At 37.5% G+C, this 26458-nt stretch overlaps 1 long non-coding RNA gene across 2 annotated transcripts; it reads left to right on the plus strand.

The window, feature by feature from the left end:
* Window positions 1-2559: 2559 nt before the first annotated feature.
* On the plus strand, window positions 2560-26234 carry LOC122298525. 2 transcript variants are annotated; one of them, XR_006239437.1, is made up of 5 exons: window positions 2560-2654; window positions 2749-2889; window positions 3001-3061; window positions 3141-3245; window positions 25853-26234. It is a non-coding gene; the product is annotated as an uncharacterized LOC122298525 (long non-coding RNA). The 2 variants fall into 2 exon arrangements; XR_006239435.1 differs by lacking the exon at window positions 25853-26234 and adding an exon at window positions 3326-5071.
* Window positions 26235-26458: the final 224 nt, after the last annotated feature.

The raw sequence follows: 26458 nt of genomic DNA on the forward strand, positions 1-26458 counted from the left end.
ATGCTAAACCCACCGATAGTTGGGTTCCGATAGTGTGCTCCGATGCCTTTTATTTTTACTTAATAAATAAGAAAATATTTTTAATAATATTATGAATTTGTTTTTTAGATATTTAAAGACGTTAAATATACTTGGTGGCTGTAGAGCCAATACTCTACTCCAATTGGCCGATGGCCAACGGTCAAATAACGTTTTCACTTGAGTCACCCATGAACTGTTCGGAGGCTGCATAATAAAGGTGCTAGTTAACGTGGTTTTAATTTGAATTTTAAACAAAATCCATCAAATAGCAGTTCTAATCTTCCAGTGATAAAAGAACACGAGAAGATACAGACGTCCCCCCTTTCCCCTCCCCAACGTTCGCGCACGCGATACATATATATATATATATGTATGTATACATACACACACGCCTGTATATTTACTATTCCAGGATTCCTTAAACAGGTAGCCATTCGAGAGAATTATGGTTTATTGTGGCTCATGCTTCAATGGAGAGAAGGGCGGTTTTCGAGGCGATCAAGACGCATCCGATGATCGGAACTGTAAGAATTGCAGTAAATCTATTGCTGGTCCTATTCGTATTCTTCGCCGAAGGGATTTTTATTGATTCGGCTAAGAGATTCACAATTGGACCTGATCCCAAACGTGGCCCTGCTCTCTTTTCGATCGTTGCTCGAGTGAGAAGACAAAAGGTCCTAACTCCCTAATGTAAAATCTTTTGAATACCAAATCTTCTGTAATTTCATTTATTTTTATCATTGATTTTTGAGTTCATTCTTATATTTATTTATTATATATATTTAGTCTTTTAGCTTTGGGCCCAAGAAAGACGGCAACTGTAATGGCTTTGAAGGAGACCTTAAGGCCGGCCTCTTGGCACTTTTTTCGCTACATTATTCTTGGTGGATGAGATTTATTGGTGCTCAGGGTGATCATCGAAGGCAAGTCCCGTATCCTCTAGTTGCAAGTAGTCTTTTACCTATGAGTCGTTTGAATTTAAGTCATTTTCTTGTTAAAAAAAAAAAATCAATCAATCCATCAATTTTAAGGCTTGTCGTGGAGCATCTTGGTGCTCGAAATTTGATATGGTGGGGACTGTTTTTACTCTAGTTTAGAACCATGTCATCGAGGGCTCTGGAATCGGGGTGTTACTCTACTTATGCTTCTTATCTAAATTCTTGATGAATTTAACCGCTCTCTGTTTTGCTTGTCGTTCTTATAACACCTTACAAGCTACCTTGGACTATGGTGCCCAGCCAAGTGAACTTGCTATTTCTTTCTAATTACCTTTTGGTTATTTGCTCTTCCTTTTCTTTTTAGTGACATAGGTAGAATTGTCTAGTAATGCCTTCATTTTCTCTGTCTATTCAATGTTCTGGTTTCCGTAAAATGACTTGTGATATGTTCTTCGTGTGCTGTTTCCATGGAGTGGTGAAGAGCTATGTTTAGAAATGAACATTGATATAACCGAATGTATACATGGGTTGGAATAGGTTTTAACTTCCACATTCCAAATTCCATATACATACCTACAAATTTCCCTGTTTTAGAGAAATTCTTGTTCTTTATATATGTATGTATGTAATTTTGTTTTTTGTGATAAAGTAATAAGAGATCTTATTCCCAAGAATAGGCATAAGCCCAGGTACATAGGACGTATACAAAGGAAATACCTACTACTTTCTAAAAACAAAAGGAAATCTAAAACAAATTCTGTAAACTATCTTCTACTACAAAAGTTTTAGCCCACAAACTCAATGTACTAAAGAAAATATCCCTAAGGTCTCCCAATGAACTTTCTTTGTCTTAGAAGCATCTCCCATTCCTTTCAAGCCATAGACATTACATGAGACAAGAAGGAATCATCTTCCAAATATCAACAACATTCTTGCTACTCTTCAATCCCTTCCACCCTACCAATAAATCCATCGCTTACCAAAAAGTCATTGCTGCTTTTGCTGAACGGAGGGAATTTGATAAAATTCTGATTTATTCAAAACAGGTGAAGATATTCTTTTTCTTTTAATCATTGTTGTTATTGTTTCGTTCAGATCCTGAGGTATTGGACTATATCTCTCTGTGTTTGTATGTTTTGTTGTTTTAGCACTTTAAGGTTGAAACTTAAGCAAATAAGAAATCCTGTTGGAGGCAAAACTTTTCCTTTCATATGTTTTCCATTTACCTTTTTCTGAATGACTGTGTTGTAGTATAAAAGTATTATTTTTAAAATCAAAATCTTTGAACCATGTTTAATCAACTTAGTATTTACCCATCACGGACATTTTCTTTCTGGAACCATGGAGCCAATACTGTTGGAATGTAGGGAGCTGTTAATTTTGCGCTAATGATGTCTCAAATGGAGGGAGGTTGTCCAATTGATTACAATACCATAACAGATCTCTTTCTTCAATTTTGTTGGCTCTAATGACTTTTGAGTTGGTATATTAATGTAATAATAAGGACGCATGCTTTTCCATTGTTATTGCTTTAATTTTTTTAATACTGACATGCTTCATATAGGTAAATTAATTTTCATTTTTGCTTTCAATTTTTTGTAGTTTTAACAGAGGAACCTGATCCTTGAGCCAATGGCTTTTCTATTAGATGTTTTGAAGCCAAATCTTCCTGAACATAGTTTCCTTCAAACAAAGGTTTTGATTCACGCTTTCTTTGTTTATGCTATCTAACTTCCATTTGGATAATTGCTGCCCTTTTCAGCCACTGTAACACTTTTATTTTATATAGGTCCTGGAAATCAATCTGGTAACTTTTCCAAATGTAGCTGACGCTATATTACCTAATGGAATGTTCAGCCATTATGACCGTCCTCGAATTGCCCAACTTTGTGAAAAGGCTGGTCTTTACGTGTGAGCTCTGCAACTGCAAGTAATGTCCTCATGTAGTTCTCCTTGTTCATTAATTTCTTTTTCTTTTTAATTATTTTTTGTACATCTACTCAAACATTATTCTGTGTTAAGCATTTCACTTATGATGCAGCATTACACAGAATTGCCAGATATAAAGCGTGTCATTGTGAACACACGCAATTGAGCCACAGGTTCCTCTACTCCGATGCTTTTATCTTTAGGTTATGATGGATTTTTTAAACTTCCTACTAACTTTGTTGTTCTTTATAGTCACTTGTGGAATTTTTTGGCACTCTGTCACGTGAATGGGCTTTGGAGTGTTTGAAGGACCTTTTGTTGGTCAATCTAAGTGGAAATCTTCAGATAATTGTGCAGGTGAAAATCACTGCCTTGTGTTATCTGAAAATTATCTGAATTAGTACTTAAATAAAGCTTGTCTTTACACACCTGTGCAGGTTGCTAAGGAATATTGTGAACAGTTGGGTTTGCTAGAGATATGGGAATATAAATTAATGAATATAATCATTGGTTGATAGGTTTGGGTCACCTTTTGCAAAGTCAGCATACATTGATTAGTGTACATCATATCAAACTAACTGCTCAAACAAACACCTAGTTTTAGTAATTGTGCATGACTCCTCTCCTACTATCTTCCTCCTTTCATCCACTCTTCCTCCTCATCCTCTCCTCCTCCCTTCCACCTCTCTTCCTCCCTCCACTCTCTCTTTCTTCCTCCTATTTTCTTCTCCTACACTCTTACTAATCTCTTCATCAACTCCTCTCCTCCTTTCTTCCACCTTTCTTCTTCCCTCCATTCTTCCTCTCCTCTAATCTTCCTCCTCTCTTGGTCTCTTCCTACTCCACGTTTCTGACTCCAAGATATACTATTTGTATGTTATATTTTTAAATATTATATTATTCTTGGTTGGATGTGATTCAACTTTTAGTATTTCTTTCTCAATTCTTTTGGGTTTTGAATTTTAATTTCCAAATCTTGAGATTTGTTGAGGGATGCCTTTGGGTTTAGGCATGTATAACCTTGATTAGATAGACTTAGTGGCTAGTCTTAAGCTTTGATCCATAGAAGGTAGGCACTCTCTGGGTCTATAGAAGGCATTTTGTTCTCATCATTTTATTTGTATAAAATACTATTTATAGGTCATAGCCATTCATTCAGGAATATCTTTCATATTGATGCAAAGATGAAGGGATGAACCGATGAAGCAAGGGTGATTTAGGTACTTATTATATTTTCATTTTCTATTCGAAATTATAATCCTCATTTAGACAACAAAGGTAATTAAATTGATGGCAGATTATAGGATTCATTTTGTTCTATCAATTTTATATCTGACGACATATATTCTATGATGATGAAGGGTAGTTACACAATTTACACTTAAGGCTTTCAACAACTATAGGATGACAAGCTCACTGTGGTATCCTCCCAAAGTAATCAACATGTATATTATGTTAGAAGCTTTATGTCTCTTATCTGCATGTTGTCATGAACTTTTCATTTATTTTACATTATATTGTCTTGATAATGTGGAAGTTCGAACGTGACATCTTTCATTAACTCTAGGTTTTTATATTTCCTTGTAGATTAATCAACTCTTCTATTAATTGCAATATTTGTAGTTTTTTTGGATTGTCAAATAGTGTAGGTTTTCCATACTGGTTGATACGATTTTTAGCAATGCAGCAACAAAATTTTTAAGGATTGAAGACGGAAGATACTTGCTATAATCATGTATTTTATAAATTTTTATTGATTTTTTGTTCTTTGAGACATTTTTTTTGCAATGCATATTTTGAGAAAAAGTTTTTAACTGTAAATTACTGCTAAAAGTAATATTATGATATTCCTTTAGCATAAGATTTCCTATATTTTTTTTATTACTAGTTTTTTCCCTCCTCTCCTCCTACTTCATTCCTTATCTACCCTCCTCTTCTCGTCCTTTCATCCACTCTTTCTACTCTCCTCCTCTCTTTCAATCTTCCTATTATCCTCATCTTTCTGCTCCTTCTCCTCCACTCTTTCTATTCTCTTTCTTTCCTCATCTCCTTCTCTCCTCCTCTATTCCAGCTCTCTTCCTCCCTTCATTCTTCCTTGTCACTTCATCCTCTTCACTCTTCTTCCTCTCCACTCTTCTTCCTCTCATTCTTTCCTTCCCATCCTCTCCTCTCTCTTTCATCTTCCTTCTCTCCTCCACTCTTCCTCTTCTCTTCCTTTCCTCATCTCCTCTTTTCCTCTGTCCACTCTTCCTCCTTTCATCCTCTCCTCCTCTCTTACTCCTCTCATCCCCTCTTCAAACTCTTTTCCTCCCTCCACTCTTCCTTATTGCTTCCTCCTACTCCTCCACTCTTCTTCCTCTACTCCTTTTCTCCTCATCCTTCCCTCCTCTCTTCCACCTTTCTTCCTCCTCTCTCCTATTCCCTCCACTCTTCTACTCTTCCTCCTCCTCCTCTACTCTTCCTCAACTCCTCTCCTCCTCCTCTCTTCCACCTTTCTTACTCTCTCCACTCTTCTTCATTTCCTCCAAATTCTCTCATCCTCTCTACTCCACGTTTGATCCTCCAAGATATATTATTTGTATTTTATATTTTTTAAATATTATATTATTTTTGGTTGGATGTGATTCGAATTTTAGTATTTCTTTCTCAATTCTTATGAGTTTTGAGTTTTAATTTACAAACTTGGAGATTTATATTGGGACGCCTAGGCATGTACAACTTTGATTAGATACACTTAGTGGCTAGTTTTAAACTTTGATCTATAGAAGGTAGACACTCTTTGGGTCTATAGAAGGCATTTTGTGTTTATTACTTTGTTTGTATTTAATATTGTTTATAGGTCATAGCCCTTCACTCATGAATGTCTTTCATATTGATGCAAAGATGAAGGGATGAAGTAAGGTTGATTTAGGTACTTATATTTTCAATTTCTATATGAAATTATAATCTTCATTTAGATGGCAATCTATCCTTTTTTTTTATTTGATAATATATGTTCTACGATGATGAAGGGTAGTTACATAGTTTACACTGATTGCTTTCAACAACTATAGTATGACAAGCTCATTGTGGTATTTTGCCCGAGTAATCGGTAGGTATATTATGTTAGAAGCTTTATGTTTCTTATTTGCATGTTTTCATAAACTTTCCATTTATTTTACATTATATTGTCTTGATAATGTGGAAGTTCAAATGTGATATCCTTCATTAATTCTAGATTTTTATATTTTCTTGTAGATTAATCATACTCTTCTATTAGTTGCAAATTTGCAATATTTTTAGTTATTTAGGATTGTCAAATAGTGTACATTTTCTATACCTATGAATACGGTTTTAGCAATGCAGCAACAAAATTTTTAAGGATAGAAAATAGTAGATACTTGCTATATTCATGTATTTTATAGAACCAAGTAATTCTATTTAGATTTTTTTATTGATCTAGTTTGTGTTCTTTGAGACATTTTTTTGTTTTATGAGAATTTTTTTAACGGTCAATTATTGCTAAAATTAATATCATAGCATAAGATTTCCTTTTTTTTTTATTACTAGTTTTTTCCCTTCTCTCTTTCTACTCATTTCCTTATCCTCCTCCACTTCTTGTCCTTTTGTCCACTTTTCCTACTCTCCTCTCTTCCAATCTTCCTACTCTTCTCCTTACTTCCTCCTTCTTCACTCTTCATCTTCTCTTTCTTTCCTCATCTCCTACTCTCTTCCTCTTTCCACTCTTCCTCCACTCTTCATCTTCTCTTCTTTTCCTCATCTCCTACTCTCTTCCTCTTTCCACTCTTCCTCCTCTCATCCTCTCCTCCTCTCTTCCAGCTCTTTTCCTTCCTCCACTCTTCTTCCTCTCCTCCTTTCCTCCTCATCCTCTCCTTCTCTCTTTCACCTTTCTTCCTCCTCCACTCTTCTTCCTCTCCTCCACTATTCCTTTCCTCATCTCTTCCTCCTCTCATCCTCTCCTCTACTCTTCCCCTCGTTCACTCTTACTCTTCTCTTTCTTTCCCCATCTCATCCTTTCTTCCTCTGTCCACTCTTGCTTTTCTCATTCCCTTCTCTTTGAATTTTTTTCCTCTCTCCACTCTTCCTCGTCGCTTCCCATCTTCCACTTTTCTTCCTCCTTCCACTCTTCTTCCTCTCTTATTCCCTCTACCCTTCCTCCTCTTTTGCTTTCTTCCTCTCCTCTATTCCAATGTTCACTCTTTCTCCTCTCTCTCCTCCACTCTTCTACTCTCTCTCTTCTTCTCATTTACTCTTCTTCCTCAACTCCTCTCCTCCTCCTCATCCTCTCCTCCACCTTTCTTCCTCCCTCCACTCTTCCTCCTTGTTTTCTCATTCTCTCCTTCTTTTTACTCCACGTTTGTTCCTCCAAGATATATTATTTGTATTTTATATTTTTAAATATAATATTATTTTTGGTAGGATGTGATTTGACTTTTAGTATTTATTTCTCAATTCTTATGGGTTTTGAATTTCAATTTTCATACCTTGAGATTTCTTGAGAGACGCCTTATGGCTTAGGCATGCAATCTTGATTAGATAGACTTAGGGGGCTAACCTTAAGCTTTGATCTATAGAAGGTAGAAGCTCTCTGGATCTATAGAAGGTATTTTGTGTTCATCATTTTGTTTGTATAAAATACTGTTTATACCTTAATTCAGGAATATCTTTTATATTGATGCAAAGATGAAGGGATTAAACAAGGTTCATTTAGGTACTTATATTTTCATTTTCTATTCAAAATTATAATCCTCATTTAGACGGCAAATGTAATTAATTTGATGGCAGATAATAGGATTAATTTTGTGCTATCATTTTTTTTATCTGATGACATATGTTCTATGATGATGATGGGTAGTTACACAATTTACACTGATGGCTTTCAACAACTATAGTATGACAACTCATTGCGGTGTTCTGCCCAAGTAATTAGTAGGTATATTATATTAGAAGCTTTATGTCTCTTATTTATGTTTTTGTGAATTTCTCATTTATTTTACATTATATTATCTTGATAATGTAGACGTTCAAAAGTGACATCCTTCATTAACTCTAGGTTTTTATGTTTCCTTGTAGATTAATCATACTCTTCCATTAATTGCAATATTTGTAGTTCTTTAGGATTGTCAAATAGTGTAGATTTTTCATACCGGTTGATACAATTTTAGCAATGTAGCAAAATTTTGTTTAAGGATTGAAGACGGAAGATACTTGCCATATTCATGCATTTTATAGAGCCAGGTAAACGTATTTATATTTTTTTTTATTGATCTATTTTGTGTTATTTGAGAACTTTTTTTTTAGCAATGCATATTGTGAGTAATTTTGTTTAACAGTCAATTAATTCTAAAAGTAATATCATAGTATAGGATTTCCTATATATATTTTTTTTATTACTTGTTTTTTCTCTCCTCTTCTCCTACTCAATTCCTTATATTGCTCTTCTTGTCCTCTCTTCCAACCTTCATACTCTCCTCCTCACTTTCTCCTCATATATTATTCCTATTCTTTTTCTTTTCTCATCTAATCATTTCTTCCTCTGTCCACTCTTACTCCTTTCATCCCCTTCTCTTCTAGTTCTTTTCCTCCCTCCCAGGTAAACGTCTTTATATTTTTTTTTTTATTGATCTATTTTGTGTTATTTGAGAACTTTTTTTTTGCAATGCATATTGTGAGTAATTTTGTTTTACAGTCAATTAATGCTAAAAGTAATATCATAGTATAGGATTTCCTATATATTTTTTTTATTACTTATTTTTTCTCTCCTCTCCTCCTACTCAATTCCTTATATTGCTCTTCTCATCCTCTCTTCCAATCTTTCTACTCCCTTCCAATCTTCATACTCACCTCCTCACTTTCTCCTCCTTTATTATTCCTATTCTCTTTCTTTTCTCATCTCATCATTTCTTCCTCTATCCACTTTTGATCCTTTCATCCCCTTCTCTTCTAGTTCTTTTCCTCCCTCCACTCTTCCTCTCCTCCTATCTCCTACATTTCTTCATCCTCAACTCTTTCTTTCCTCATCTCCTCCTCTCTTCCTCTGTCCACTCTTTCTTTTCTCATCATCTTCTCTACTCTTCTCCCTCATCCTCTCTTCCAGCTCTCATTCTTCATTTCCTTCACTCTTCCTTATTGCTTCTTTCTCCTCCTCATCTCTTCTTCCTATCCTCATTTCCTCCTCATCTTCTTCTTTTCTCTTCCACTTTTCTTCCTCCCTCCACTCTTCCTCCTCTCTTTCTCTCCCCCACTCTTCTACTTTTTCTCCTCTCTTCTTCTCCTCTACTCTTCCTCAACCCCTCTTCTTCTCTCTTCCACCTTTGTTCCTCCCTACACTATTCCTCTCCTTTAGTCTTCCTCCTTTACTCTCCTCCTCTCTACTCCACGTTTATTCCTTCAATATATAGTATTTGTATTTTATATTTTTAAATATTATAATATTTTTGGTTGGATGTGATTCGAATTTTAGTATTTCTTTCTCAATTCTTATAGGTTTTGAATTCTAATTTATAAACCTTGAGATTTGTTGAGGGATGTCTTAGGGTTTAGGCATGTACAACCTTGATTAGATAAACTTAGCGGCTAGACTTTTAGCTTTGATCCATAAAAGGCAGACGCTCTCTGGGTCTATGGAAGGCATTTTGTAGGACTTGAGCCGTGCCACTTATAACGGACAGGCCAGACGAGGACGTTAAGAATTTAAGGGGGGAGATTGTGATACCCAATATGATAAAGATAATGGCAGGTGGTGAATGAGATCCCACATTACTTGGGAATGAGGAATATATGCCATGTGATTTGGGCTTTTAATTAGAGCATTACCATTTTGTTTGTGTAAAATACTATGTATAGGTCATAGCCCTTCAATCAGGAATATCTTTTATATTGATGCAAAAATGAATGAATTAAGCAAGGTTGATTTAGATTCTGATATTTTCGTTTTCTATTTTAAATTATAATCCTCATTTAGACGGCAAAGCTAATTAATTTGATGGAAGATTACATGATTAATTTTGTTCTATCATTTTTTTTATCTGATGACATGTTCTACGGTGATAAAGGGTAGTTACACAAGTTACACTGATGACTTTCAACCACTATAGTATGACAAGCTAATTGAGATATTCTGACCAAGTAATCAGCCAGTGAATTATGTTAGAAGCTTTATGTCTCTTATTTGCTTGTTTTCATGAACTTTTCATTTATTTTACATTATATTGTCTTAATAATGTGGAAGTTCAAACGTGACATTCTTCATTAACTCTAGGTTTTTATATTTTCTTGTAGATTAATCATACTCTTCCATTGTTTACAATGTTTGTTGTTCTTTAGGACTCTCAAGTAGTGCAGGTTTTCCATACCGGTTGATACGGTTTTAGCAATACAGCAACAAATTTTTTAAGGATTGAAGATGGAAAAGATACTTGCTATATTCATGTATTTTATAGAGCAAGATAAACGTATTTAGATTTTTTTTATTTATCTATTAATGGTCAATTATTAATAAAAGTAATATCATGGCATAAGATTTCCTATAATTTTTTTATTACTAGTTTCTTCCCTTCTCTCTTCCTATTCCATTCATTATCCTCCTCTTCTAGTCCTCTCTTCCAATCTTCTTACTCTCCTCCTTGCTTCCTCCTCCCTCCTCCACTCTTTCTCATCTCCTCCATTCTTTCTCTTCTCTTCCTTTCCTCATCTCCTCCACTCTTCCTCCTCTCATCCTCTCCTACACTCTTCCCCCTCATCCTCTCCTCTCTTCCAGCCTCCCTACACTCATCCTTGTCGCTTCCTCCTCCTCCTTCACTCTTCTTCCTCTCGTCATTTCCTTCTAATCATCTCCTTCTCTCTTCCATCTTTCTTCCTCCTCTCCTCCATTCTTCCTCTTCTCTTCCTTTCCCCATCTCCTCCTCTCTTCCTTTTGTCCACTCTTCTTCATCTCATCCTCTCCTCCACTTTTCCCCCTTATCTTCTCCTCCTCTCTTCTAACTCTCTTCCTCCCTCCACTCTTCCTCGTCGGTTCCTTCTCCTCCTCCTCCACTCTTCTTCCTCTTATTCTTTCCTCCTCATCCTCTCCTCCTCTTTTCCACCGTTCTTCCTCTTCTCTCATATTCCCTCTACTCTTCCTCCTATCTTGCTTTTCTCCTCTCCTCTATTCCACGGTCCACTCTTCTACTCTTCCTCCTCTATTCTTCTCCTCCTCTACTCTTCCGAAACTCCTTTCCTCCTCCTCTTCCCCTCTTCAACCTTTCTTCCTCTCTCCACTCTTCCTTTCCTCCACTCTTCCTCTTCTTCTCCTTCTCTCCTCCTCTCTACTCCATGTTTGTTCCTCCAAAATATGTTATTTGTATTTTATATTTTTAAATATTATATTATTTTTAGTTGGATGTGATTCGACTTTTAGTATTTCCTTCTCAATTCTTATGGGTTTTGAATTTTAATTTACAAACTTTGAGATTTGTTGAGGGATGCCTTAGGCCTTAGGGATGTACAACCTTGATTAGATAGACTTAGTGGCTAGCCTTCAAGTTTGATCAATAAAAGGCAGAGATGCTCTCTGGGTCAATAGAAGACATTTTGTGCTCATCATTTTGTTTGTATAAAATACTATTTATAGGTCATAACTCTTTTATTTAGGAATATTTTTTATTTTGATTAAAAGATGAAGGGATGAAGCAAGGTTGATTTAGGTATTTATATTTTCATTTTCTTTTCGAAATTAAATCCCCATTTACGTTTGAATTACATGATTAATTTTATTCTATCATTTTTTTATTTGATGACATAAATATTCTACGATGATGAATGGTAGTTACACAGTGTTATAACTATAGTATGACACTTATGGCTTTCAACAACTATAGTATGACAAGCTCACTGTGGGATTCTGCCCAAGTAATCAGCATGTATATTACGTTAGAAGCTTTATGTCTCATATTTACATATTTTTATGAACTTTCCATTTCTTTAACATTGTATTGTCTTGATAATGTGGAAATTCAATCATGACATCTTTCATTAACTCTAGGTTTTTATATTTCCTTGTTGATTAAACGTATGCTCTTCCATTAGTTACAATATTTGTTGATCTTTAAGATTTTCAAATCGTGTAGGTTTTTCATACTAGTTGATACAGTTTTTGCAATGCAGCAATAAAATTTTGAAGGATTGAAGACAAAAGTACGTGCTAAATTCATGTATTTTATAAAGCCAAGCAAACGTATTTAAAATTTTTTATTGATCCATTTTATATTCTTTGAGACATTTTTTTTGCAATGCATATTATGAGGAACTTTTTTTAATGGTTAATTAGTACTAAAAGTAATATCATAGCATAAGATTTTACTATATATTTTTTTTATCAATAGTTTTTTTTCCCTCCTCTCCTCTTACTCAATTCCTTATTCCCATTATCTTCTCGTCCTTTCGTCCACTCTTTCTACTCTCATCCTCTCTTCTTCTCCTTTACTCTTCCTCAACTCCTCTCTTCCTCCTTTCTTCCTCCTCCCACTCTTCCTCTCCTGCATTCTTTCTCCTCTCCTCCTTGCTTCCTCATCCTTCTCTCCTACCTCTCTACTCCATGTTTGTTCGTTCAAGAATAATGATTTGTATTTTATATTTTAAAATATTATATTATTTTTTGTTGGATGTGATTCGACTTTTAGTATTTCTTTCTCAATTCTTATGGGGTTTAAATTTTAATTTATGAACCTTGAGATTTATTGAGGGACACCATAGGGCTTAGGCATGTACAACCTTGAATAGATAGACTAAGTGGTCACTCTTAAGCTTTGATCCATAGAAGGCAGACTCTCTCTGGATCTATAGAAGTCATTTTGTGCTCATCATTTTATTTGTATAAAATACTGTTTATAGGTCATAGCCATTCATCGGAATATATCTTTCATATTTATGCAAAGATGATGAAGGCAAGGTTGATTTACGTACTTATATTTTCATTTTCTATTCGAAATTATAATCTTCATTTAGACGACATAGGTAACTAATTTGATGGCAGATTACAAGGTTAATTTTGTTCTATCATTTTTTTATCTGATGACATATATTATATGATGATGAGGGGTAGTTACACAGTTTACATTGATGGCTTTCAAAAACTATAGTATGATAAGCTCAATGTGGTATTCTGCCTAAGTAATCAGTATGTATATTATGTTAGAAGCTTTATGTCTCTTATTTGCATATTTTCATGAACTTTCCATTTATTTTACAATAATGTAGAAGTTCAAACGTGACATCCTTCATTAACTCTAGATTTTTATATTTCCTTGTAGGTTAATCATACTCTTCCATTAGTTGCAATATTTGTAGTTCTTTAGGATTTTCAAATAGAACGTTTGCCATACTGGTTGATATGGTTTTTGCAATGTAGCAACAAAATTTCTAAGGATTAAAGATGGAAGATGCTTGCTATATTCATGTATTTTATAGAGCCAGGTAAACTTATTTAGAATTTTGTATTGAACTATTTTGTGTTCTTTGAGACATTTTTTTTTTTCAATGCATATTATGATGAACTTTTTTTACAATATTTTTTTTATTACTAGTTTTTTTCCTCCTCACCTCCTACTCCATTCCTTATCAACCTCCTCTTCACGTCCTTTCGTCCACTCTTCCTACTCTCCTCCTATCTTCCAATCTTCGTACTCTCCTCCTAGTTTCCTCCTCCTCCTCCACTATTCCTCTTCTCTTCCTTTCCACATCTCCTTCTCTCTTCCTCTATCCACTCTTTCTCTTCTCATCCTCTTTTCCCGCTCTCTTCCTCCCTTCACTCTTCCTTGTCGCTTCCTCCTCCTCCTCCACTCTTCCTCCTCTCGTCCCTTCCTCCTCATCCTCTCCTTTGCTCTTCCATCTTTCTTCCTCCTCCACTTTTCCTTTTCTCTTCCTTTCCTCATCTCCTTCTCTATTCCTCCATTCAGTCTTCCTCCTCTCATCCTCTCTTCCAACTCTTTTGCTCCCTCCACCTTTTCTCTCCTCCACTCTGCTTTGTCACTCCCTCCTCCACCGCCACTCTTCTTCCTCCCCTTCTTTCCTTCCTCCACTCTTCCTCTCTCCTCCACTCTTCCTTCTCGCTTCCTCCTCCTCTTTCATTCTTCTTCATCTCCTCCACTCTTCCTCATTTCTTCCTCCATCCAGTCTTCCTCGTCTCCTCACTTATTCCCTTCACTCTTCCTCCTATCTTGATTTCCTCCTCTCCTCTATTCCACTTTCCATTCTTCCTCATCTATTTCTCTCCTCCATTTTTCTACTCTTCATCATCTCTTCTTCTGCTATATTCTTCCTCAACTCCTCTTCTCCTCCTCCTCTCTTCCACCTTTGTTCTCCCTCCACTCTTCCTCTCTCCTCCACTATTCCTCCTTGCTTCCCTCATTCTCTCTTTCTCTTTACTCCACGTTTGTTCGTGTAAGATATTATTTGTATTTTTTATATTTTTAAATATAATATTATTTTTTGTTGGATGTGATTCAACTTTTAGTATTTTTTTCTCAATTCTTTTGTGTTTTGAATTTTAATTTACAAACCTTGAGATTTGTTGAGAGGCGCCTTTGTACTTAGGCATGTACATCTTGATTAGACTTAGTGGCTAGCCTAATAATGTTAGGGGGATTTTTTTTTTGGGCCTCAGGCCCAAGAATACAAGCTCAGACCAGGGATGTCTAGGTATCCCAAAAGGGTCTCGGCCCAAGAAGGCCCTTCGGACCCCAGAAGGAGGAAATTTAGCAAGTGGCCTACACAAAGCGGAAGGACCATGATCCTTTGACAGTGAGCAAAAAGGACAGGGGTAACCCGAAGCATCACACTCATTGCACTTAGACAGGATTGAGGCCATGCCGCATTAAATGTTTCCCTAGGGAGCCATGTTGCATTAAATGAACACTGGCTAGAGGAATCAGGAGGGACACGCCATCCCAGTGGCAAAGCATGGTCCTCTGACCTCGAACATAGGTGTAAAACAACCCCTAGATGAAATGGGGGTTGGACTTCTGAAACTCAGCTTACTACTACCTCCCTTGATCCCTCGTACATGAAGCTCTACTAACTTAGGCATCAAAGGCTCCTCCCAGTTGCCACCCTGGTCGCCAGACTCCGGAGTTTTCTTTATGCTTGTAGGCCCCAAATTGAGAACCTAAGTTGCGAATGGCCCTATCAGATAGCATACGAAACACGACATCAATAGTGGCGATGTTTGTGGGATCTTTAGAAAATTTCACGTAGCCTTCATATGCTCGTGAGAACTCGCTCTCGGATGGCTCTAGAGAGATGCATGACGACACGGCCGATAAGCCAAGAGACACTAGAGGCGGAGCCCACACCATGCAAATGGGGAGGAGATGCCAACCATCCTCTCGCCTGCTTCGGAGTACACACTCAAGAAAGCAGAGACGAAAGAGCTATTGGAACTAGTCCTGCTAGACCCAAGCTGACTAGAAGCCATTGCCAGGATCGGCACGGGGATGATTGTAGAAATGAGGGACGGTCTACAATGGCTTCTCGTGGAGCATCGTGATGTCTTGGCTTGGAGCCATGAATACATGCCAGGGATCGATTCAATGATCATATGACATCACTTGAGCGTAAAGCCTAAGGCCAAGGGAGTAAGATAGAGACGCAGGAGCTTTAGCGCCGAGAAGAACATCATCATTGCCACTGAGGTCGATCTACTACTCGCGGCAGGATTCATATGGGAATAAGACTACTCGGACTGGGTTGTCCAATGTGGTGCTTGTAAAGAAACCGAATGGTAAGTGGAAAATGTGTGTGGACTTCACTGATTTGAACAAGGCCTACCAGAAGGACAGCTTTTCACTTCTTCACATCGACCTCATTGTGGACTCGACAATAGGCCATCGCATGCTAAGCTTCATGGATGTTGACTCCGGGTATAATCAAATCTATATGACCTTAGATGACGAGGAGAAAATGTCATTCTTTAGCCATGCCGTTTGGTTTGAAGAATGCCGACACCACTTACCAATGGTTGGTCAATTGTATGTTGAAGGATCAAATCAGGAAAAATAAGGAGATCTCTACATGGACAACCTGCTAGTCAAGAGTAGAGACTAGGGCTGTGCTCCGATTCCGACGGAGTCGGAATCGGAATTTCGACTTCCAAAGTCGGAGTCGAAATCGACCTCCGATTCCGATTCCGAGAGGAATCGGAGTTCGATTCCGTTCGGAATTCCGATTACTGTCGGTAATCGGATTTCCGATCGAGTTCGGAATTCCGATTACTGTCGGTAATCGGATTTCCGATCGAGTTCGGAATTCCGACTTCCGACTTTAATGCCGACTTTGATACCTTTTTTTTTTTTTTTTTTTTTTAAATTCATTTTATCCTTATTTTCAAAGCTTGAAAATTATATAATGACTTGAAAACGTTAAAGCGTATAATTAATTAATGCAGAGAAGAAATTTTCCTGGTATAACGAGTATTATGGACAATATTTTTAATCACGTTAAAGCGTATAATTAATTAATAAATTAATTAATTTTCCTGGTATTGTCGAGTATTATGGACAATATTTTCAATCACGTTAAAGCGTATAATTAATTAATGAATTAATTAATTTTCCTAGTATACGAGTATTATGGACAATATTTTCAATGCAAAAGGTCAAATATATTTGAGCACGTTAGACTGCATAATTAATTATTATTCATAAATCAGAAAGTCCTAAACAATTAATAATAGGAATAACAACCTATTTCAAAGTTGCAGTAAACAGTCCATAAAAATAAACATTTTGATTCAACCAAAATAAAAAACATAATTTGCACTTTGCAGCATCGTACTTGGTCATTTGAAGTACCTGAAATTAAGATAAAAAAGTATTCAATCAATAAATATAACTAAATATTGATACAGAAAATTGAACACAATAAAAGTAAAATTTAATTACCATTAATACCAATAAAGATTAAGTTAATTCTGACATCAACTTATCTTTATCCATACTCCATCATTCATCGGAAACTATACTGGGGTTCACAATTACATCTGTGAAATGATAAAAAAATATAAATTAAATAAATTTCCGAAATCATAAAAACAATTAAAATAATCAATAATAAAAAATCAAGTAAAATAAGGTTACCATCTTCAAGCCTATAGCTCTCATCATCAATGCCAATGCTATCTAGTCCAAGGGGTGTATCACTGATCCAGTTCTGTGTGCAAACGAGGGCCTCCACGGTTGACGGTGCCAAAGAACTCCGGAAAGCATCCAAGACTCGACCTCCAGTGCTAAACGCCGACTTAGATGCAACCGTCGTAATAGGAATGGCTAGCACATCTCGGGCAATACGGGAAAGGATAGGATACTTGATGGAATTAGCCTTCCACCAAATGCATATCTCAAATGCAGGACTAGGTGCCTCGACCTCTTCCATAAAATACCGTTCAAGCTCTGAAGTACACCCCATAATATTCTTCGATGCAACGAGCTGATGATACTCGTTCATGATGTCGTAATTCCTACGACGTCGAGGCAATGTGTCAGTCGGGCTAAAGTCATCAGAGGGAGGTGTCGGAGTCACGTGTGAGGTACCCGCTGAAGATGAAGTGTGTCCACTATTTTTGTAGTGGTTGTACAAGTCATCGAGATCAGTTTTCAGCGCTGTAATAAAAAATGCAGCCTTCATTGCCCCGAGGACGGAATTTGCCCAATATTCTATCACGGCCAACTTGATTCGGGGGTCAAGGATCACAGCTACAAAGAGTAATCTATTTATCTTCTCAATTTGCCCCTAATATTTATTATATTTGGACAACATCCTCTGAGCCATACCAGATAACAGTCCGCTAGGGTCATCGCAACCATCTTCCAAGTGGTGGTGTAGTGTCGAGATCTGACTGAACCACAAGTTTGCAGTCGTGTATGCGGATCCAGATATTTTCATAGTAATATCATAAAAAATCTGCAAAAATGTGACAAAAAATCCTACACTCGTCCAATCATGTGTGTCCGGCGGACCGAGCCCCTTTCCTGCAGGCTCCAGCAAAGCATACTGCAGACCCCCGTCTTCCACCTCCATCCGCTCAAACACTTTTTGGTACCTCTGTGCCACATCCAACATCATGTATGTAGAGTTCCATCGAGTGGGAACGTCCAAGCACAGCGTCCGAGAATGTTTTATCCCAAGTTGTTCTTCTATTGCCCTGAATTTTTTCAGCCTTTGCGGGGAAGCCCTCACATACCGCACAATGTTGCGGACTTTTGTAATGGAATCGTTAACCTCTTTTAACCCCTCAGTCACAATCAGGTTGATTATGTGAGCACAACAACGAATATGGATAAACTCATGGTCCCGGATGACATCATCTCTCACTCTCGTATTCCGCTTGAACCATTCAATTGCAGTATCATTAGCACTGGCATTGTCAACTGTAATGCATAAAACCTTCTGTATTCCCCAATCTTTTAAGCAATCATCCATCGCTGCCCCAATTGATGCACCCTTATGATCAATTATTTCTTTGAATCCAATAATCCATTTTTTTAAAGTCCATGAACTGTCTATGTAGTGTGCTATAATACACATGTATGAAACATTCTGTATAGACGTCCATGTGTCAGTCGTAAATGAGACTCTCTGGCCAGTCGTCACAAACATTTGTCTCATCTCAGCCTTCTCTTTCAAATGCCTTTTCATATAATCTCGCATCACTGTATACCGTGACGGCATTGGGAATCGTGGCTCAATAAGCTTGATAAACGATCGGAACCCTGTTTTCTCAACTGTAGTAAAAGGCATCTCATCTTTGATGATCATCTCAGTAAGCGCATCTCTCAACATCTTCTCACTATATTGAGGGATGACCATTTTCTTGGATTGCATACCATCAGTTGCAGTAGAAGTTTCATAACTTAGCGTTGTCTGATCTCGGGCCGCCAATCCTTTCGCTATCTTATACCTCTGGCAACTATTTAGATGTGATATCAAACCAGCAGTGCCTTGTTTCTTTGAATGACATGCAACTTCTGTGCCACAATGGCTGCAAGCTGCGTGCGGCTCCGAGGGATCACCGTCAACCTTTGTGAAATGTTCCCACATCCACGACCTTTTTTTATTTGATCGTGGACGTGGTGGTCTGGTCATCGTGGATGAAGGTGGTGGTACATCCGGCTCATCCCCAAGCCCCATCTCCTCCTCATCATTAAATGTATCCTCATCTTCTATGTTTACCGGGAGTGGGAATCGACTACTTGCACATGAAGTTTGTGTTCTGGAAGTGGGTCTGGATCTCGGTGCTGGGGACGGAATTGTGGCATCCTGATCTTGTTCTGGCATCCCATATGGTTCTTCCTCCATAGCTTGAAATCTGACACATTTAGTTAGATTCACCATAATTAAGGGATCATGGTGAATCATATAATAAATGGATGGCAATATAGCTAAATGAATATGTTACCCACCATCACTTAATGATGATGCTGAAAATTAATATATGCGATAACACATTTATATATATATATATTGTCTGGAGTACTTAATTAAGAACTTATTAATTAATGCCTCTGCATTAGTTTCCTTATTAATTACTAAGAAAATACTCAATTTCCGATGAACACATCTTTATTTTTTATTTTTACAAAGTTTGGTAAATAATTAAGAATTTACTACTATATATATGGATCAATAACAATCTACATATATGAGCATGACTGGCCTATATAATAAACTAAATAGTTTTCAGGCATGCAAAATTAAGTACTAGATCATCTGTATTATATATATGTTATGTAATCAACATATATATGATCACCAATTGACATTTAAAAATATAGATGAACTTCTATCATGGATATTGATGATGAGACTTGATTAATTGGAAGACTACTGGTAAAGTCAACTTCAAATTACTAATCTCTAGCTAGCATGCATACATGAGCTCTGAGTTAGCGGGTGATTAATCCTGTTTCCACACTTTTAATTGGATGATGATGATATTGATAGTTGATACTGATAACTATAATAATGATAATATAGTTTATCATGCTTTCAAATCTCTCATGAAAATTGATCCAATATTAGTCATTCATACATATTACAAGCTAAGCTAGGTAGCTAGCTAGGAAACCATATTTCAGCCATTCATATTAACAAAGTTAAACTGTTTTTCAGGTCAGTCACTTTATTTCCTGCTGCTTCTAGAAAAAGTGAAGGTAGACTAAACTAATATTATTGTTAGTTTAAAATAGATCATTAGTAGCTCTAAATAGTAATAGTTTTTGGGAGGATAATAAAAGTAGAATCAAGATGAGATCAGCTAAGGGAGGATCGGGAAGAAGTTTTAAAAGAAAGAAAAGAGAAACATTTCCCAGTAAATAAATGAAAAAGATTGGATAAAAGGGGAAATATTGTAAAATGAAAGTAAAAGCGATATAAGATAGAGGGTGGCTAGCTTCTTCATAGATGGGAGAAAAGTTAGTAAAGAAATAACAGATGAAAAGTAGAAGAGAAAGTAGAGAAGATAATGATCTTTTGGTGATTCTAAGGTAGCAACATAATTAAGGGTTCCACAATTTAAAGTAGAAAAGGTAATGATCTTTCGGTGATTCTAAGGTACCAACATAATTAAGGTTTCTCAGAATAGATTCTCATCTATGATTTTCTTAAACCTTGCTGTTTTGTTATGCCTTGTTAACTTTAACTTATTTAACAAAAGGCTTCACAAAGCATGAAAAGTAGTGCACGTTTGATATTTCTTAGGAAATATTTTCTTTTTTCCATCTAAAGTAAAAGGTTGCTTCAACTTTGCACAACCCATGCCTTATGGATCATGCATTAATGTTATTTAGCATTCCCAACCTTCAAGTTCTCAAATATTGTAAGAAGCATTATTCAAGCCCGATAAATGCAATAAAGTAACTTTGGACTTCTTTTTCAGACTAAGCAGCTTGCATATTATAAATGTTTTGCTTCCAAGGGTGAAAATGTCCAGTTGTATGGGGTTTGGGAAAGTTCTGTTTAGTGGCCAGATTGATCATTAATTTCCTTTTCGTAATATGAGAAGAGAGATCATAAAACTATTTTAAGATCAACCTAATATATATGATTGATTTATTAATCTTATAACATGGTCTATCATTAATGCAGAGAAGAAATATGCATGCACTCCTACTAGTACTTAAATTTATTATCTAATTCAGGAGCTGGATGATAATATACAAGCTACTATATATTGCCATGATCCTTGGGAAGCAAAATCTAATGATATTTATATATGATATATCGCAAGTACTGGATCACAAGTGGAAACAGATGATATTTTCTCAACTTTGATCCTTCTTTTGCTACATGAAAAAAGAAGTACGTAGTGGGCAACGAGAATCTCGTTGTGACATTTTCACAAACAGGTGGCCTTCTATAACTATCACCAGCAGTACGTAGTGGCCGATCGAGTACGTACCCACCGGGCCACCAAGTTACCAACGCAGGACTCTATTAATCTTATGAGATCTATACCCACCGGGCCACCAAGTTACCAACGCAGGATCTATACTCTATTAATATACAAGCTATTAATCTCACCGATTGGGAAAATATACCTGGATTTGGCACTGCGGCCGTGCGGCGATGCTACATCTGGCAGTCTACAGCCGACGTAGGTCCGTCGGGGGCTGCGGCGTGCGGCGTGAGAGCAACGAGCTACGTAGGTGTCAACTGTCAAGGTGAGACCGTGAGACAGACTTGAGAGCACTGAGAGTAAAGCAAGATTGTGTTCTTGCAATGATGGCAGTCGGGACTCGGGAAGAATGGTGCCGTGATTCAAAACGGCGTCGTTCCCATTTAAATGGAACGATGCCGTTCCAGTCAATAAGGGTGCAAAACGACGTCGTTTTGCACCTGGATATTTTTTTAAAAAAATAAGTCAGAATTCGGAACTCGGAATTCAGAACCAAAACGGTTACCGAATCCGATTCCGACTTCCGACTCGGAATCGGAGTAATTTCGATTCCGATTCCGAGTTTCAAAACTTCCGACTCCGCCGGAGTCAGAATCGGAGCGGAACCGGACGGAATCGGAGGTTTCGGAATTTTGCACACCCCTAGTAGAGACCCTACGCAACACCTAGACAACCTTCGAGAGGCCTTTGCGGTGTTGAGATGGTTCAAGATGAAGTTGAGCTCAGTAAAGTATGCATTCAGTATGGGTTCTGGGAAATTCTCAGGACTCATGGTGTCAAAATAGGGAATTGAAGCTAACCCCGAGAAAGTGGAGGCCATACTTAGCACTCCTTCCAGGCAGAAGGCCCAAGACTGGGAAGAAGAGTGTGACGAGTTGTTCATTACAGTCAAGAAATACCTAACCAGCCCTCCGCTGCTTAGCCAACCCCGATGCGGGGAGGTCCTAATTTTGTACCTGTTTATCTCCCCAGCAGCCTCTTTAGCCCTAGTATGAGACGACTGGTATACCATGTCAGTTAGGCTTATAGGGGACGGAAGCCATATACCTCCTCATCGAGCAGCTCGCCTTTGCTTTGGTAGTAACCAATTGGAAAGGCCCACCCGATCAAAGTCCTCACTCAGCTTCCCCGAAAAAGATCCTGCTATGATTGGATGGCTCGGGCCGCCTCACTAACTGGTCTATGGACCTAAGCGAGTTTAACATGGAGTATGCCTTGCGCACCTCCACGAAAGAACAGGTACTAGCGAATTTCGTCACAGAGGTCATAGACTTCATTGAAGAAATTGAACATGCAGAACCCATGAAGCTCTGGCAAGTCTTTATCAATGGCTTATCTTGTCAAGTTGGAGGGGGAGTGGAAGTGCATATCATTATAGATAAGGGTGGGGAACATGACTATGCTATTAAACTGGCATTCAAAACTACAAACAATGAGGCAAAGTACGAGGTGTTGTTCTTCAGCATGAAATCGCAAGGTCTTTAGGCGCTGAGGATGTAGAGGTTCGGGATGAATCCCAAGTGGTGGTTAACCAAATATGGGGAGAGTTTATGGCGAAAAACAAGAAATTGAAAAAATATCTAACCTTGGTAGAGGCTGAGTGTACTCACTTCAAAAATTTTCAAATACAGCAAATCCCGAGGGCTGAGAATCACAAAACTGACAGGTTGGTGAAAACGACATTTGGACTAGAGGCTACCTTGATACCGGAATTGGCCATCCTCAGAACTGCCGAAATGCTGGTTGTAGGGATCGAATTGCTGGAAATCAGGCCAGGTGCGCCAGAATGGGCTACAGACGTCCTGTAGTACCTAAATACCAACGAAGTATCAAACGGTAGGCAAAGGGCAAGAAAGGTCAGGTACCAAACGACAATGTACACCATAGTCACGGTATCCTATACCAAAGAGGATACAACACCTTTTGAGGTGCATTTTGAGCGAGCAAGCCCAACATGTGCTGGCAGAAATACATGAGGAAATTTGTGGCAACCATTCCGAAAGCAAAATACTAGCAGGTAAGGCGATGCGAGCAGGGTACTGTTGGCTATGCGCCCTGAAGGATGTCGATGAGTATGTGAGGAGGTGCAGGAAGTACGAGGAGTATTTTCGGGTCCTTCACCGTTCATTGGAAGAATTGACACTAAAACCTCCTCGCCCTAGCCCTTCACCCAGCAGGGGGTCGACCTGAAATGTCCCCTTTCCCTGGACAAGGGCAAGGTGAAATTCATGATAGTTGCGATGGATTACTTCACAAAGTGGGTTGAGGCCGAAGCACTGGAAATGATTACGGTGAATAATATCACCCGTTTCTTATGCAACAACGTCGTTTGCAAGTTTGACATTTTCCACAACATTGTTTCAGACAATGGGAGATAGTTTGACTCTGACCATTATTGAGATTGGTGTTGAGACCTGGGCATCAGATTTCAGTACTCTTCCCCGGGGCACCCCTAGTCTAATGGCCAAGTAGAGGCAACCAACAAAACACTGCTGAGAATACTGAAGAAAAAGCTTAGTGACTGGAAAGAGGCATGGGTGGAAGAACTTCCTATGGTTATTGCTAGCAATCACCCCGGGGTTTACTAGCTTTGAGACTCCCAAGGGAACGAGCTCCAACACCTGTGGAACGTTGAGCACCTTCAAAAATATACTAAAAATGAAGGCCTTGTGATGTGTAAATTTATAATCTGCTTTAATGATTATTGTGTATGCTCTGTTGATAAAGAAATGTGAATATTTCAGGAATTAAATGTGTGGAAACGATGCCTCCATCAGTATGTAGCCCACTCCGACATGAACCTTTACCAAGACAAGCCCTCACCAATATAATTTACAATGGTAAATTAAATTCCCTGTGGCGCCAACTGGAGGGAGTGGGTATAGTCGCAAATTGTCCGAACAGACTACCTCCACGTGTGGGTCAACAAGCGAGACTAGCCCCTGGCTAGTCCAACCTCACTCACAAAGGAGAGAGAGTCCAACCTCAAGGCTGCCCGATTATTACCTCGCTCCCGTCACGGCCAAGCAGCCAACCCCTTGGCCCTCTGATACTTACCTCCCTCACAGGAAACCAAAGGGATGAGTGTAATACTTATGCCTGCTTTATCCCTCCTGCAACGGAGTATGGGTTAGCCTCGGCAACCAGTTGACTTACCTTTATTGTGGGCATCAATCGACGGGAGTGGGTCCAGTCAGTAACTGCCCAAGCAGACTATTTGCACGTAATGGTCAACAGGCGGGATCGGCCTATGCGCTATCTCTCCCCATGGAGGAGAGCGAGTCCAGTCTTGAGGTTGTCAAAACATTACCCCACCCCCATCGTGGCAAAAGTGGACAACCCCTTGGCCCTCTGATACTTATCTCCCCGTAAGAAACCAAAGGGATGGGTGTAATGCATATGGCTGCTTTATCCCTCCCGTGGTGGAGTACAGTGACCCGTTGACTTAACTTTGTTGTGGGCGTCAACCAACGGGAGCGGGCCTAATAACTTTTTCTAGACAACTATAATAAGGGTAATTTCGATGTCTACAGAAAGTTAAGAGAAAACCCTACACCTTTTATGGGACGTCAAAGATCTACAGAATTTGAGTTCATCAACGATAGAGATTCTCGATTTACAAAAAGTTTCATCCTTAATTCTTTAATCTTATATTTATATAATTCTCATTATGAATTCCAGAATTATTATGGTTTTTTTATTAGATTATGAACTAATTTTTATTACTAAGACTACGATGTAGCCTCTCCATGACAATCCCGAATCTTATTTCGTTGTGATCATAATTTTATCCTTTTTTTTAGTATACATCATTGAGTTTAATGCCTTCAATTACTTGGTCAATAATTGAATAATTTGTGTTGCATGTTGATTCGAGAGATAATGCATATAATTTATCTTCGTATGATGTATGCCATGAATTAAATGAAAGATAGGAATGTGCCAATGTGATTTGTTCGGATTTTATGTGAAATAATATTAATCTTAATGTGCTCAAATGTTTTTAAATTTGCATAGACATATCGTAGGTTATTGTATGTTGAGTAATTCTAATTCTATTCGAGAGATAGTTTTAGATAAGTTAGAATATTTCGTCGTAAAATAGGATGATAATTGATTGATTGTATGGTTAGGATTTGGAATTAGATTGATTAGGTGAGTCGGATGCCTTAGTGTTTTCTTCTTGAATAAAATCTTCTTATTTTCAAGTGTTTGGTCAATTATTCAGTTATTGATTTAATTTAACTTGTTGCTAATTTTCTAATTCAAAATCCACCACTTTTCTTGATTTTCAAATAACTAGAATTAAAACAATTTCAATAGTTAATGGGCAAATAGTCTTTGTGGGTTCGACAACTTTCTTATCATTATATTACTTGGTACGATTTTGTGCATTTACAAAATTTCACAAGTTTTTAGCGCCGTTATTGGGGACTATTTATTTTCTATTACTTTTGATATCAACAAGTTCTAAGTTAATTTGAAAATTGTTTTTCTAAGTCTTGATTGTTAATTTTGTTTTTATTTTTCTTTTCAGGATTCCCGAATTGTACATAAGACTTACTCAAAGCTTGGATTTAGTACCTTTTGACCTTAAAATTGAACGCACCTTTCATCATTTGAATAAGGAGAATGAGGATTCCACAACTGAGAACGAAACAATGGAAGATCAACTTGGAAATAGGACTTTGGGAGATTATGCTGTCCCTTTGGTCACCAAAGCTAGTCTAGCATTAGACAACCTGTCATTCAAGCTAATAACTTTGAGATAAATCCAGCTATTTTTCAAATGGTGGCTTCAATTGTGCAATTCAGTGGCATGCCACATAATGATCCAAATGCTCACATAGCCAATTTTTTGGAGTTATGCGATACTTTTAAACATAACGGGATTTCTGATGATGCTATTAGATTGAGACTCTTTTCATGCTAAAACTTCCTACTCTTATTCTCCAGCTGAGCAATCAAAATTATCTGAAAAATATTTAGAGATAAGAGATGACTTATCAATAATTCATCAATAATTCAGTAAGCAGAGAATATATATTAGTGTGCAAATATGAGCATTTACAGAGTTCAGAATGCAAAACAAAATATTTTCCTTTTCATTTTCAAAGTGCGAAAGCAGAAACATGTTAACAAA

The sequence above is a fragment of the Carya illinoinensis genome, chromosome 2 (assembly GCF_018687715.1).
Source record: "Carya illinoinensis cultivar Pawnee chromosome 2, C.illinoinensisPawnee_v1, whole genome shotgun sequence".
NCBI classification, from domain to species: domain Eukaryota; kingdom Viridiplantae; phylum Streptophyta; class Magnoliopsida; order Fagales; family Juglandaceae; genus Carya; species Carya illinoinensis.